At 43.5% G+C, this 16,033-nt stretch overlaps 1 protein-coding gene across 3 annotated transcripts in view; it reads right to left on the reverse strand.

Moving 5' to 3' along the window:
* The window catches only part of LOC124612872 (WD repeat-containing protein 47), a 692,566-nt gene that overhangs the window by 303,180 nt on the left and 373,353 nt on the right, over positions 1–16,033 (reverse strand). The window lies entirely within an intron of this gene.

Below are 16,033 nucleotides of genomic sequence, written 5' to 3' on the forward strand. Positions count from 1 at the left end.
GGGCTGTAAATTTTGGATCATAAGACGCTGCAAGCACAAAATATAAATTTTGTGAAATTTCATGATAATAATGAAGTGACGTAAATAATAATCAGAAGTGAAGGAAACTGTTTAACAATATTAAATAAGGAACACTTCCCCAATTTCCTTTATTTTTGATATTTATTGATATGATTTATTTGGCAAGGAACGGCTTAAAGCCTCTTAAGCTATTGTCAGGTGACAACTGAATGACGCAACCATAAATAATATTGCTTGTTACTTAATACGCAGATGTTACTGACACAAGAACTACATAAAATGATGCGACGACGTATTTACATAAAAAACATTACTCTTTCATGTTACTCAGAAATCGTTACATTTGAATAACAGATTAAAAATAATTTAATCTTACTTTTGCATTCTAGTATGAGCGTAACAGGAACTTAAATCAACAGAATGTGTGAAAATGTAAATCGTGCCGGCCGGAGTGACCGAGCGGTTCTAGGCGCTACAGTCTGGAACCGCGCGACCGCTGCGGTCGCTGGTTCGAATCCTGCCTCGGGCATGGGTGTTTGTGATGTCCTTAGGTTAGTTAGGTTTAAGTAGTTCTAAGTTCTAGGGGACTGATGACCACAGCAGTTAAGTCCCATAGTGCTCAGAGCCATTTGAACCAAAATGTAAATAGTGTTTCATGATTTAAAACTAAACCGGAATTCTGTGCCGTATGTTCATTGATTTCAAGTACTTCCAGTAGAGTCATCGTCCTGGTTTTCTTAACAGTATGTAGAAGTTCAGAATCTACATTTCTGTTAAAAGATGTTACGCAAAGGTTGAGTATGTCTTTCCTACTATCCATTTTCTCTCACGTTCTAATAACCTAGTTGCCACAGGTCAGCTTGAGTTACCCACATTAGCAACAACAACAAAAATTGCCGAGACTGAATAAATATTTCTTTATTTACAACAACCGATTTCGACAGACTTTGCTGTCTTCTTCAGGTCCTGAAAATTTTTTTTGTTATGAAACGTGTTCATTTTAAGACCTAAAGAAAAAAAAACTCTGTCGGGACCGGTTGTTTTAAATAAATATGTATGCTGTCTTGGCTAAGTAACGCAAATCGCTGCTTCTGCCTTCTCAAAATGAGAAAATTCAGTTACCCGCATTTGTTTTTCAACAGTGCTTGCATCTAATACCATACGCGCCCCTCTGACCCTCTGGTTTAATTCTGTCTTTACTACTGAATAATAATTCAGGTATGCTTTTGTTATTGTAAAACGCAAGTATGAAGTGGTAAGAAATATTTTTGCAGGGCTATTTGAAATTTCGCCAATGTTTGACATAGTAAAGCAGTTTCTCTAACTAATGACAGGTTCCTGCGCGCGCGTGTGTACAGAAGTGGCTTACGTAATTTTACGGCTTTCCTTTTTCATAGATAATTATAAATCACATCAGATTTGTAGTCATTACTGGTAGCGATAATAAATTTGATAATGTGTAATTCCTTTTGCAATGCAGTTTCAGAAAATGAAACTGATGTGAAACGACGGAAAACTGCATGTTTGTACCTGGATGTGGGCGTTTTTATTTCGAGGAAACTTGCAGCCTCACGAGGGAATGGACTACGCAAAGTGATTGTGTGACTAGATCGTCGGGTGCCATAACAGACCTGCGAATTGGTGCACCTTTTAGTAATTATGTGCCCGTTTGACACTTCACATGTCACACATGTGGTCAATCGTTCGCTCGTTCTTGCTTCGTGTACGACAAGATTGCCCTCCTCCCCCGCAAGAAAGTCCTGATGTGTGAGAAATGTAAGACGGCTGAAGTCCGATCGGGCCAGACGCCATGACAGAACTGGCAGTGAATCGCCGTTCGCGCATCACATAAGTTGATGGGCGTCTTCCGGCGCGTGACGTGCTTCGGCTGCTGCCGTAATGACAGGCACCTGCGGCCGCACGTGGAGGCTGCAGACCCATCAATAACACTGGCTGCTGCTGCTGCTGCTGCTGCTGGCGCCTCTGCTACTGGCAGCAGGTTGGCCCCTCGGCACAAGGGCAGATCCCATCTGTCAACGCCATCCCGTCTGCATTACCAAACGGCACGTGTCGTCGTCGTTTACCGTTCGCGTACCGACAGATTACAGCGGAAAGCGACTAAAGCTGAAAAAGTAAACGCTGATAATTTAATAAGCGGTGTAGCATTATCTGAAAGTGGTCCAGGAACTGTTACCATTAGATATAAATTTTTTCGCTTTCGGTTATAGCCAGATTATGCCAATTGCTTTCTCACCTATTGCCTATTGCTTTCTCACTGTCTTAGTTGCAGGTTTCCGAACTTCAGAGGCACCTTCTCATTTCTTGCTCTTGTGTTCTTCGGAGCTTATTGCAACTGATCCGTTATTGAAGTTCTTTTCTCACTGTAGAGAAGCGGTCTACTGCAGCCCTTCACAATTACAAGAAGTATCATTTCTGGATAGAATGAGACTTTCACTCTGCAGCGGAGTGTGCGCTGATATGAAACTTCCTGGCAGATTAAAACTGTGTGCCGGACCGAGACTCGAACTCTGGACCTTTGCCGTTCGCGGTCAAGTGCTCTAACATCTGACAAGGGAACCTCCCCATCGCACCCCCCTCAGATTTAGTTATAAGTTGGCACAGTGGATAGGCCTTGAAAAACTGAACACAGATCAATCGAGAAAACAGGAAGAAGATGTGTGGAACTATGAAAAAAATAAGCAAAATATACAAACTGAGTAGTCCATGTGCAAGATACGCACATCAAGGACAGTGTGAGCTTAGGAGCGCGGTGGTCCCGTGGTTAGCGTGAGCAGCTGCGGAACGACAGGACCTTGATTCAAGTCTTCCATCGAGTGAAAAGTTTAATTTTTTTATTTTCAGACACTTATTACCTGCCCGTCCGTCCGTCCGATGCGATCACTTTTTTGGGAGTGATTATCACATCCACGAGAAAACCTAAATCGGGCAAGGTAGGAGAATCTTTTATCCATTCGCCAAGTGTACAAGTTAGGAGGATCGACAACATATTCCTGTCATGTGACGCACATGCCGTCACCAGTGTCGTATAGAATATATCAGACGTGTTTTCCTGTGGAGAAATCGGTTGACCTATGACCTTGCGATCAAATGTTTTCGGTTCCCACTGGAGAGGCACGTTCTTTCGTCTACTAATCGCACGGTTTTGCGGTGCGGTCGCAAAACACAGACACTAAACTTATTACAGTGAACAGAGAAATCAATGAACGAACGGACAGATTATAACTTTGCAAAATTAAAAAAAAGGAGGAAAGACTTGAACCAAGGACCTCTCGATCCGCAGCTGCTCACGCTAACCACGGGACCACCGCGCTCCTATGCTCACACTCTCCTTGATGTGCGTATCTTGCACATGGATTACTCAGTTTGTATATTTTGCTTATTTTTTTTCATAGTTCCACACAACTTCTTCCTGTTTTCTCGATTGATCCGTGTTCAGTTTTTCAAGGCCTATCCACTGTGCCAACTTATAACTAAATCTGAGGGGGGTGCGATGGGGAGGTTCCCTTGTGAGCTACCCAAGCACGACTCACGCCCCGTCCTCGCAGCTTTACTTCTGCCAGTATCTCGTCTCCTACCTTCCAACTTCACAGAAGCTCTCCTGCGAACCTTGCAGAACTAGCACTTCTGGAAGAAAGGATATTGCGGAGACATGGCTTAGGAGTAGGTGGTTCCAGAATGAGAATTTCACTTTGCAGCGGAGTGGACGGGGCGTGAGTCGTGCTTGGGTAGCTCAGCTGGTAGAGCACTTGCCCGCGAAAGGCAAAGGTCCCGAGTTCGAGTCTCGGTCTGGCACACCGCTGTAATCTGCCAGGAAGTTTCATCATTTCTGGATGTTGGACATGGCTTTTTAACCGACAATTCAGTGTTGTTCACTACTGTGACAGTAGCCATTAATTTCTAAAATATAACCGTAGTTTTATGGTTTATTGTTACTTATATCTTCCCGTACTTTGACACTTTTTTTTTAACCTTGACTTACCATCTCACGGTTGAGTGATGTGAGGAGTGTGTAGGAGTACATGGTGTGTCTCCTATATGTCGTCAGGCGCGTTTCCTCTGGTATTTCGGCAGGTATTTGCGATTTCATCTTTGCCACGTGTAGCTGGAGTCAGCCCAAACAAATCCTGCTCATCGCGTCTTTCATATTACGGCCAGCGTCGACGGAAAGCGTTGGTTTGTTACACACAAAATGATCTTTAAATCGGGATTTTATGTGCCCATTCGATATGGCGGTCCCAAGTTGGCCTAGGGTGTTATTCGTTTTAACAGGAACAGTAAAACATAAAGAATAATAAGCACCCTCAACAGCGACAGAGGAGCGCTTCTGCACGGCGGTAGCATTCACCGCGGACCAGAGTGGTGTTTTCGATGCTGGAGAACTGGTTCTTCTTCGTGTTTTAATGCCGATGTTAATACACATCGCTAAAATGAATACCGAACTAGACTAATTTGGGACCGCCCTATCGAATGGGTACGCAGAATTCCACTTAAAAAATAATTTCGTTTGTAACGGGAAACAAAGCGACGCTTGGTATGGACGCTAGGCGTCGCATGAAAGACGTGATGAGCAGTATTTGTTTGGGATGATTCCAGCACACGTCGCAAAAGCGAAAGTGCAAATACCTCCCAAAACACCAGAGAAAATGCGCCTGGAGACTCTTAGGAGACACACCCTCGACATCCTTATTTATTAACTTCTTTTTGGTCCGGTATGAAAGCCGGCCGGTGTGGTTCAAATGGTTCAAATGGCTCTGAGCACTATGGGACTCAACTGCTGTGGTCATAAGTCCCCTAGAACTTAGAACTACTTAAACCTAACTAACCTAAGGACATCACACACATCCATGCCCGAGGCAGGATTCGAACCTGCGACCGTAGCGGTCGTGCGGTTCCAGACTGAAGCGCCTTTAACCACGCGGCCACTCCGGCCGGTGTGGCCGAGCGGTTCTAGGCGCTTCAGTCCGGTACCGCGCGACCGCTACGGCCGCAGGTTCGAATCCTGCCTCGGGCATGGATGTGTGTGATGTCCTTAAGTTAGTTAGGTTGAAGTAGTTCTAAGTTCTAGGGGACTGATGACCTCAGACGTTAAGTCCCATAGTGCTCAGAGCCATTTGAACCGGTATGAAAAGAATAAGAGTACACATGTTTATCGCTTTTCTAATAATACTGTTTACTTTCCTTCGAGTTTGAAGAAAATTGGACTGTCAAAGCTACCACTCAACATCTTCGTAATAGTTACCTGTATTTGTATATTAAAAAATTGACAAGCATTATGAAGACAAATACTAATGTCAACAAAACAAAAGCGAATATTCATGTTCTACCTCAGCTTTATGTATTAGCTAACATGCACGATCTACCGATAACGGCTTCACTTCATCTTCAAGAAGTGTTATAGCGTCTGCATATTAGAATTCTTACATCAAGCTCCAGTTTACAATCCTTTTTAATTATTATTGCAGTGAGATGAAACAACTGAAAACTTCATAATGGCCGCGCTGCATTATTTAATCCGCTCCCCACCCCCGAGGGTTCGGGGAGGGAAGGGAGAGGAGACAGCAGTTCGTACGATGGCTCACCCACTAAATTGAGTGTGCTTAATACTAAACAATACGTACAATTAGCATGCAGTTACTACTCCCTGGACAACAGTCACTCGAAAACCTAACGAAATTAACTTCTCATAACTAATATCCATCAGTTTCTGTACAATGTTCTGTGTAGCATGCAAGAAACGTAATAAACAAGTCTCAATCGTAGAATAAAGCGCAGACTGTCTAGAAAGTGAAGTGACGCGTGTAATATGTATCTACTTTCGGCTTCCAAAGAAGCAACAAATCATATCGACATCTAAACAATATAATAACGCGTTGTTTATTAAACATCACTTATGCTAAGTAGGTAGAGGTACACAATCTCCGTGCATTCTTTTTCTCCCTTTATTTGAAGACGGATATGATGCCGTGGAAGATAGTTCTAGTTCGTCACTGATAGTAATAAGACGCTTTTTGTTCACTCGTCTGCCGTTATGAGATATCTGCCACGACAAGAAGGTATACGAAAGCGGCAGCTCATTTACTATTATCATAAAACAAGAAATATATTTAAATGCAATCACATACTTCCAATAATTTTATGAACGAAGGAAAATAAAAATACTGAGGTAATTTGAAGAGCTATTCTGTATGGGGAGGGGAAGGAAATCGACCGTGCCCTTTCAGAGGAACCACTCCGGCATTTTCCTGGAGCGATTAGGGAAATCACGAAAAAACTCAATCAGGATGGCGGGCTTGACGCGTCGTCCTCCCGAATGCGAGACTGCGTCACTTTGCTCGGTTCTCAGAACCATATACACAAGAGGAAAGCCGGCCGGAGTGGCCGAGCGGATCTAGGCGCTACAGTCTGGAACCGCGAGACCGCTACGGGCGCAGGTTCGAATCCTGCCTCGGGCATGGATGTGTGTGATGTTCTTAGGTTAATTAGGTTTAAGTAGTTCTAAGTTCTAGGGGACTGACGGCCTCAGAAGTTAAGTCCCATAGTGCTCAGAGCCCTTTGAACCATTTGAACAAGAGGAAAAATGAAGTTTTTTCTTATTATGGTATTCAAAGTCTCAAGTCAGAGGCCCCATGATACGTAACTATGTAATTTATACGGAAAAACAAGATAAAACTATTAGTATCAATTCGTACGACGGAATTGTAATTGCAAAAAATCAGAAAGAGAAACTCCTATGTGATTGGACAAAATCCCAACTACGTTTTAAGACAGAGCACCTTTGACATGACAGCGAAACCTTAAATTTAATTTTATCCTTTGTTTTTCAGTGTTTCGTCCGCGACTGTTTTACTTTCGTAAAATGAAGAACAAACAGCCTTCAGTCACAAGTTGCGTTTATTTACTGCACTATGCATTTCGAGCCCAGGAGGCTCATCTTCAGGTGCTTTTTAGTGATTTACATCAGGTTTTTTAGTTGTTTGCAGTTTAACATTGTATGATGTCTGCTTCTGTTGTGCAGCTGGTATACACAATACACATCTTTAATTTTGCAGTACATACTGTGATATATACATTGTCACACACTTTCTGCTACTACAATGTGCGAAAAAAGTGTGAGACAATGTATATATCCCAGTATGTACTGCGAAATTAAAGATGTGTATTGTGTATACCAGCTGCACAACAGAATTCAAATATTCTCTCTTTAGTTCACTTAAGCTTTTCCTGGAGTACCCTGCGTGTCTGTTAATCGAAAATTGCGGATCTGATTCCAATACGACCGGCTAAGGCGAATGAAACGAACTCTTAGTCTCCGCGGGCGTTGTAGTGGAAAACGTCATCAGCGTTATTAGCTATTGTGTGGAGGAATTGGGCACGGATCGATGGCGCGACGTTATTACCGACAGCCCATTGTTCGCCGTGCACACACAGCCGGCAACACTTGCTGCTTCCTCGTGATGCAGGTTGCGTTGTGAACTACAGCAGGCGTTCCATTCGTAAAACGGTTGCACTGATTCTCATCAGCTGACAACAGACTCGCTGAGAGTATGCAGAGATGCAAACTTTTAAGAAAGCCAGTTAGTAATGTGCCGGATAGTGCAAGCACGTGAGAGGGGTGGGGACTTTCTCTTGTGCATCGTTTTGAGCACTCGAAACGCTTACACTTATAAACCAAAATATCGAAGAAATAGTAATTTTTGACAGGTCGTTAGTAAATTCGTAATTATTGGAAGAAATTCGTAATTATTACGATTGATTCGTGGATGCTGCCATGTTTGAGCATGTACAACTATAGCAGCGAGTCGCCAATTTGCGGTATTCACATTGCACTATACGCTCCAAGCACCCATCCATCATAAGCTACCTAATTATATCTAGATTTGCTATGGAACATTTTATACACTGCAAAAATAGATTCTATCTTAACCTACTGTAGCAGTCCATTTATAGTATTGTTTTGTCTTAAGTTTATCGACAGCTAGATAGCTTCTCATAGCGCTGATTTTCAAATTCAAAATGGTTCAAATGGCTCCTGAGCACTATGGGACTTAACATCTGAGGTCATCAGTCCCCTAGAACTTAGAACTACTTAAACCTAACTAACCTAAGGACATCACACACATCCATGCCCGAGGCAGGATTCGAACCTGCGACCGTAGCGGTCTCGCGGTTCCAGACTGTAGCGCCTAGAACCGCTCGGCCACTCCGGCCGGCCGCTGATTTTCAGGTCATTGTAATGGCGTACTGCAGATGTCTGTAAACGTTGTTATTAACTAGTTACTTCACTAAACTTCGTTAAGACCCTGAGCCTGACTTTAGAAAGGAGCAAAGGGATCTGGTGTGCAGTAAAAACTGTGTTGGAAATATTAAATTTTCCGAAGCGAGGTCATTGTATATGACAACATACACCAACTTCTGTTTTTACTTTCGCACAACACTTTTGTAATGACATTGTTTTTGTTCTAAGTTTTCTACAACATATTTTGTACGCAACATTCCCCAATAAGAGCAACCAGAACTTTTCTTACAGAACTCTACTGTTTCATTTTACAATCACTGTGCTTTCGAGATAACTATTGCTGATTTGTATGCTTTTAGTATTTCCCGAAGCACTCAGCATGTTCCTGAACTACCCTCTGAAAGTTCTCAACTCAGTTCTGTGTAAAGGGCGCGGGCACACAGCATACAGAATTATAAGCATCTCTCCGTCGGACTGTATGATGTAAGAGCATGAGACTACTGAAAAATATTAGCTGATAACGTCAACACTCCATCTCAATTTTTCCATGGGACTCTTTCCGCATAAACGATTTCAAAAGATATTCAGAAGATACCAATAAAACAACGGCTGGTTACTTCCATGAACCGCTGCCTCTAGATGCACCAGAAGAGTTCACCTTTTTTTAACGTTTGTCTCTGTAACAACTGGAAACTGCGCCAAGTTCAAATGGTTCACCATATATCTCGGAACTTAAATGTTTCACGGCCAATGGCGCCGAAATGCTGTTATTTAGTAGGGATGTAAGGTGACTAAACGTGTGAAATTAGCTTCTCCAACATTATTTTACGTGAGAGAGTGCTTTGCTGTTCACTGTCAATGCGTAATGAATTGATTTCTTATCTTTATTTTTTATTTTGGTTTTTCGAGCTAAATAAGAGGATCATTAAAATGTACTGACACACTGACACGAATATTAAGGCCGTTTGAGTACGCGTCACAATCGTTTCGAGAACCTTATACTGAACACTATTTATTTGAAAGAAGTTTATATTCTATGGACGCGCAGAACTGTTAGTTTAACTGATAAGTGTGTTCCTGGAACCACTCTGTAGCAATTCTGGATGTGTGGGGTGTCTCATTGTCCTGCTAGAATTGCCCACGTCCGTCGGAATGCACAATGAACATGAATGGATGCAGGTGATCAGACAGGATGCTTACGTACGTGTCACCTGTCAGAATCGTGTCTAGCATATTAGGAGTCCCACATCACTCCGACTGCACACGCCCCACACCATTTCAGAGCTTCCACCAGCTTGAACAGTCCCCTACTGACACGTAGATCCAAAGATTCATGAGGTTATCTCCGTACCCGTAGAAGTCCATCCGCTCGATACAATTTGAAACGAGACTCGTCCGACCAGGCAATATGTTTCCAGTCGTCAACAGTCCAGTGTCGGTGTTGATGGGCTCAGGCGAGGCGTGAAGCTTTGTGTCGTGCAGTCATCAAGTGTACACGAGTGGGTCTTCGACTCCGGAAGCCCATATCGATGATGTTTTTGAATGGTTCACACGCTCACACTTGTTGATAGCCCATCAATGAAACCTGCAGCAATCTGCGGAAGGATTGCACTTCTGTCACGTTGAGCGTTTCTCTTGAGTAGTCGTTGGTTGTTCTTGCAGTATCTTTTTCAGCCCGCAGCGATGTGGGAGATTTGATGTTTTTCCGAATTCCTGATATTCAGGCCTACATTCATGAAATGGTCGTACGGGAAAATCCCCACTTCATGGCTAACTGGGAGATGCTGTGTCCCATCGCTCGTACGCTAACTATAACGCCAAGGTGCAACTCCCTTAAATCTTAGTAACCTGCCACTGTAGCAGCAGTAACCGATCCAACAACTGCGCCACACTCTAGTCTTACATAGGCGTTGCCGACCGCAGCGCCGTATTCTGCCTGTTTACATACGTCCGTATTTGAATACGCATGCCTATTCCAGTTTCGTGCTTTAGTGTAGTTGTTTAAAACTTTGTGTTGAACCGGGAACCGAGCCCGAAATCTTGCCCTTCGAAGGCACTGGTATTATCGACTGAATTGTTGTAACTAGTGACAACCCCCAAGGCGATATGTGCACCATCGCGAAAGGAAAGATTCCGGTTCGGGTCCCGGTTTGACAGACCGGTTTAGAGTCTCACGAGGCTTCAGAACAGCGTACACATCATTGCGGAGTGAAGGATTCATTCCACGATGTTCTACACTCGGCAAAGTTATTACCAGCGAACACCAAGGTTTAATGTTCGTGTCCCGCTGGTCTACATAGTTTATATCTCCCAGAAGAGCCATTCTTGTAGTTAACCCGAACTACGGATGTTAAGCTAAATCAAATACTTGCTGCTTCTCTCTTCAAGTTCAGAAGTCTGTTATTGCTATTTTTGCATGCAATAAATTCCGGTAAATGAAAACCTAATTTTCGAAAATGATTTTCGCTGGCTAGTTTGTTGGGCCTGGATGGTTTTGCTACCCTGATGAAAGATCGGTTTTCAACCGCAGTCTTTTTCTCCCGATGGTGTTTCTAAGCTAGCAGATTCGACGTCGTTAGGACGACAAAGTAAAGGTGACGAGTATCTCTTAATACTTTAATACACTGAATAAATTTTCCTTACAGATGCGTGTGAACGCGGATGGACGAGGGGAAGATTATTCAAGGAGAAATGTGGAAAATCTCATCCACACCAATTAACGTGTGTTTAACTTTATTATTACGTGCTCTCAGATCACACGGGTGGAGGCATAAACTGTGAAGTGATCACTAAAAGAAATTCTCGCGATTCGTACTGACTAGGAAACTTCCAAATGACTGAAGAGTGATCTTCATCCCTGAGTAAATAATCATTTAATGTTTTGCCACCCGTCAATGAGCGTGTAGGAAACTCTGTCTTAGTGCGTATCACTATAGCAATTCACATATTAGTACCGTGCAGAATTTAGAGTTTTTCTAATTCGGAAAATATATCATGTACCTCTTCCTGTCTAATAAACGTAAATATACTTATGTTTGTGGTGTCTTTTCTTTCGGACATGTCTGGGGAAAAAAGAGACACCATTTTCACCCTGCAGTCATTATGAATCAAAACACAGAGGAATTTTTGAAATTTAACTGCTCGTGGGCGTTGCTTTACATCAATAGGTAAAGTAGAAAATTTGTCCCGGACGGGAATTTCGACGCAGGTCGCGTGCTCACTAGACAGATAGTGGTCTCACCCCCCAGAGAATGAGGATAATGGGCAGCGGCACTACGTCAGCAGTGTGTGAATAAGTTGAAAATCTGAATTTGACAAGGGGTGTGCTAGAGTAGTACGTGCAGTTGCGGTGACCACCTAGTGAGTAGGACACCCGAGTTCTAATCCCGGTCCGCAACAAATTTTTAACTTTCCCCATTGATGTAAATCAATGCCCACTAGCAGCTACATGTCATTGATTCCTTTCTGCCTTGTAAATATACTTCACATCTTGAGGTGCCATGCTTTCTGCCTGGTATCACTGTCGTCCATACACTGTATTTCAACAACGTGACTCGTTGTCTTAATCAGGTACCACAAGGTATGCTTCTCTTCAGTTAAATAAAGGAAAAACTTTGGACAGTCCAATACCAACAGTGACCTGGCAATGCGGTAGAACGTACACATCGCGCAAATATCTAATATCGAGGCTGCAGTCCTGGAGCCAAAGAGGTCTTTCCAGAATCCGTCCTGGAGTGCTTAGATGCAATAATGGGATATCGATTACTAGAAACCAAGTTAGGCCGCCGCTGTAAATGTAGTGAGCAATCCCTCTTCGACGAAGGTCACATCTACTTTATGGCCGACCGTCGTCAAATCAGTTTTCAATAGAGTCTCTCGACACGCGGAAAGTTTCCTACGTTAATGGGCGAAGATCTATCAATGGCAGAGACCGCGAACTCGGTAGGTATTCGCCGCAAGTGGCGGTAACTATGCCATGTGACAGCCGCACACCCTTGTCGGCCGCCTGGGCAACTATGAAATGATACAAGCGGTAACTGAGCCTGCCCAAGTCAGTTCTCTTCGGTGTGCCGTCTCAACTAGATTACAGCCACTGACGCTAGACTTAAGTACGACATCGGCGTGAAGAACTGGACCCTACCCAATTCGTTGTTTCGGCCTGCTGTAATGCCACGGGACTTGGTGGTCAGTATCGACTGCATAAGACTGAAGCACTTCCTCTGGATACTTCTGGAACTACACGTGTCAGTTCTTTTACTTTTCTCAATTCTTTACGTTCCGTCGGGCCCGTAGCGTAGTATACGTCAGTATAAGATAAAATGAATGCTCCAAACCTAGCTACAATGACGCAATAAATTTTTTTTAAATATCTTACACGATAGGCCTGTTTCGGGTTATTGCCATTATCAAGTGACCTATGAAAACATCCTTCTTAAGATTATATGTATGTAAATCGTGGCTGTTTTATGTTTACATCTGCATTGGCACTTGCGTATAGGTTGAAGTGACGGCTATACCGCGTCTACAGAGAGAGAGAGAGAGAGAGAGAGAGAGAGAGAGAGAGAGAGAGAGAGAGAGAGACTTGTCACACAACTATACCTTTTTACTGCTTTCACTCTTTTTCTGTTCGTAAAACGATCGCTCTAATGACGACGATCTAGTTTGTATGGTAACAATCACTTCACAGAGTTGATAGAGCTCTAGAAGTCCAGTGTGAAGTTCATTTTGATACGGGAAACTTTGTATTTCCTTTTCCCGGTGTCCTCGTAATAACTCTTGCTATCCCAAAAAGCAGGTGGCCTCTGTAAGTCCCTTAAGTATTTCCCGGTTCTGTTTCATTGCTTCATTGAGCTTTGCGCTTGCACTTTTCGGTTCATCTAATTGCAAATCAATCCTACTTTTACCGAAAGTGTCCAGAGCTATCCAGACAGTGCATGTACACAAGATTCTGATCGTTCATCCGTTGAAACTGCAGGTGCAGATTATTAAGGTCCGAATTACCAAGATGTTTACTGTTCCAAGATTTGTCCTTTCCGGGCAATAAACATGGCAAACAATTAACACGTTTCACTGCCGTATAACCAAACTTTTTGTTGTAGATACGATGATTAAATATTCATATAAAATTTCTGGATTTGCTCTCTGTCTACATTGCTGAGGCAGGAGGTAGATCAACCATTTTTAACAAGTCCTAACCTTCCACTGACTGGCCGAGAGTGGAAAAGCTTATTAAAAATACCTACAATAAGGTCACTACGGTGCAGTCACTCATTTTATGGAACTGGTGACTAAAATATTATTCAGGCACCTTTAGAACCATCATTCACACGTCGCTAAACTCACTAATGCACGATGATGCAAATTAGCAGAGACAAAACGTGCTGAATGCAATCTTCCTATTGCATACATCTACTCATGGTTCACGCGAACCGAATGTGACATCACAAACGGCCACATCGGAGTCGTGACGCCCATACAGCGCCTTGCTTACACGTTTCAAGAACTATTACAAGGAAGCGCTCACGCAGGCGACCATCTCTTGTGTAGTACAGGAACTAGCTGTCGGTTCAAAGGCAAGACAATGCGGACTGTGAAATGTGTATCATATGATTTAATTATTACGGATGGACTTATTATGAATATTTAAGTTTTAACGACTCATAAATTTGATAGAGAATGCAATGCACGCGTTGCATACATGGAGAATACGCCCCCTGAGCAGTATTCAGTTTTAGTATGTTTGGACTAGCGTGCGCAACGAGCTATTCGAACAGCTGATGCCAGAGGGGTGACGCAGGAAGCGAGCTGACAACATGCGACACAGTCTTCCATTCGCGAATTGCTATTTTTGAAATGTGTGGAGTAAGAAAGGAGGTGAAGGAAGCGAGTCGCGTGGCGCCAAACGGGTGCGCGCGCAACTGGTCGCGGCCGCACGGCCACGGCTTCTCATCTGGTTCGATCGGAGGAAGCCTGCAGCGGCGCGCGCGCCTTGCGTCACCCCCGCTTCCGATGACTCAGCTGCACACACGGACCAGCAGGAGCATCCCACTCGCCACTCAACGGCATGCAAAAAAAGAGTGGGGAGGGGAATCTGCGAGGAACTTTTTTCCAGCGGGGTCGCGACTACTCGATGCTGGCGAGCAGCTTTCTCGTAGCAACGGCGCTTCCACCATAGGACGCTCTAGTACCCATATTCTAAACCAGAAGTGCCCAGCCTTTTAGCTCACCTGGGCCTCATTGAAGAGGACGAGTATATTAGGGCCATACATAATACACTTAGAAAAAACTTGATTGTAGGAGGATACAAGATCTACATCTACATATGTACTCCGCTAACCACCAAACGGTGTGTGACGGAGGCCACAATTCGCGCCAAAGTCAGATTCCCCCCCTCTGTTCCACTCGCGGATCGCGCGAGGGAAAAACGACTGTCTGAACGCCTCAGTACGAGCTCTCCTTTCCCTTATCTTTGAATGATGATCATTACGCGATTTGAAATTTGGCGATAATAACATATGCTCCATATCCTTGGTGAAGATTGGATTTCGGAATTTAGTGAGCAGCCCCTTCTGTTTAGCGCGTCGTCTATCTGCAAGTGTGTCTCACTTCAAATTTTCTAAGAGATTTGTAACGCTCTCGCGATGGCTGAATGTACTAGTCACAAATCTTGCCGCTCTTCTTTGGACCTTATCAATCTCTTGAACCAGACCCAACTGGTAAGGGTCCCATTCAGACGAACAATACTCTAAGACTGGACGAACTAACGTACTGTAAGCTATTTCCTTTGTTGAAGGACTGCATCGCTTCAGGATTCTACCAATAAACCGCAATCTAGAGTTCGTCTTACCCGTTACACGTGTAATCTGATCATTCCATTTGAGATCATTTCGAATAGTCACACTCAGATACTTGACTGATGTTACCGCTTCCAAAGACTGATCACTTATTTTGTACTCATACGTTAATGGGGATTTTCGTCTTGTTATACGCAACAGATTACACTTACCAATATTGAGAGACAACTACCAGTCATTACACCACGCATTTATTTTCTGCAAATCCTCATTGATTTGTTCACAACTTTCGTGTGATACTACTTTCCTGTAGACTACAGCATCATCGGCAAACAGTCTAAGGCCGCTGTCAATACCATCAACCAGATCGTTTATGTAAATCGTAAAAAGCAGAGGACCTATTACGCTGCCCTGAGGCACACCTGAAGTTACGCTTGTTTCTGTTGAAGTCACCCCGTTCAGGACGACATACTGCTCCCTGTCTGTTAGAAAACTTTCTATCCAACCGCATATGTTATCGGATAGACCGTAAGCGCGCACTTTTTGGGGCAAGCGACAGTGCGGAATTGAGTCGAACGCCTTTCGAAAGTTGAGAAATATGGCATCAACCTGGGACGCGGTATCTAAGAGCATGTTGTATATCATGCACACACAGGGCCAGCTGTGTCTCGCATGACCGCTGTTTCCTAAAACCGTGCTGGTTTCTGCAGATGAGCTTCTCAGAGTCTAGAAAGGTCATTATGTCTGAACACAAAATATGTTCCATGATTCTACAACAAATCGATGTCAGTGAAATTGGCTGGTAATTACGTGCATCCGATTTTCTACCCTTTTTATAAATTGCTATGACCTGGGCCTTCTTCCAGTCCCGTGGATGACCTAGACGAAATTTCTAGTTGGTGTGGTGAATGGCAGCTAGCGCTAAATGTAGAAAAATGTAAATTAATGCGGATGAGGAGGA

The sequence above is a fragment of the Schistocerca americana genome, chromosome 4 (genome assembly GCF_021461395.2).
Source record: "Schistocerca americana isolate TAMUIC-IGC-003095 chromosome 4, iqSchAmer2.1, whole genome shotgun sequence".
Taxonomy (NCBI): Eukaryota; Metazoa; Arthropoda; class Insecta; order Orthoptera; family Acrididae; genus Schistocerca; species Schistocerca americana.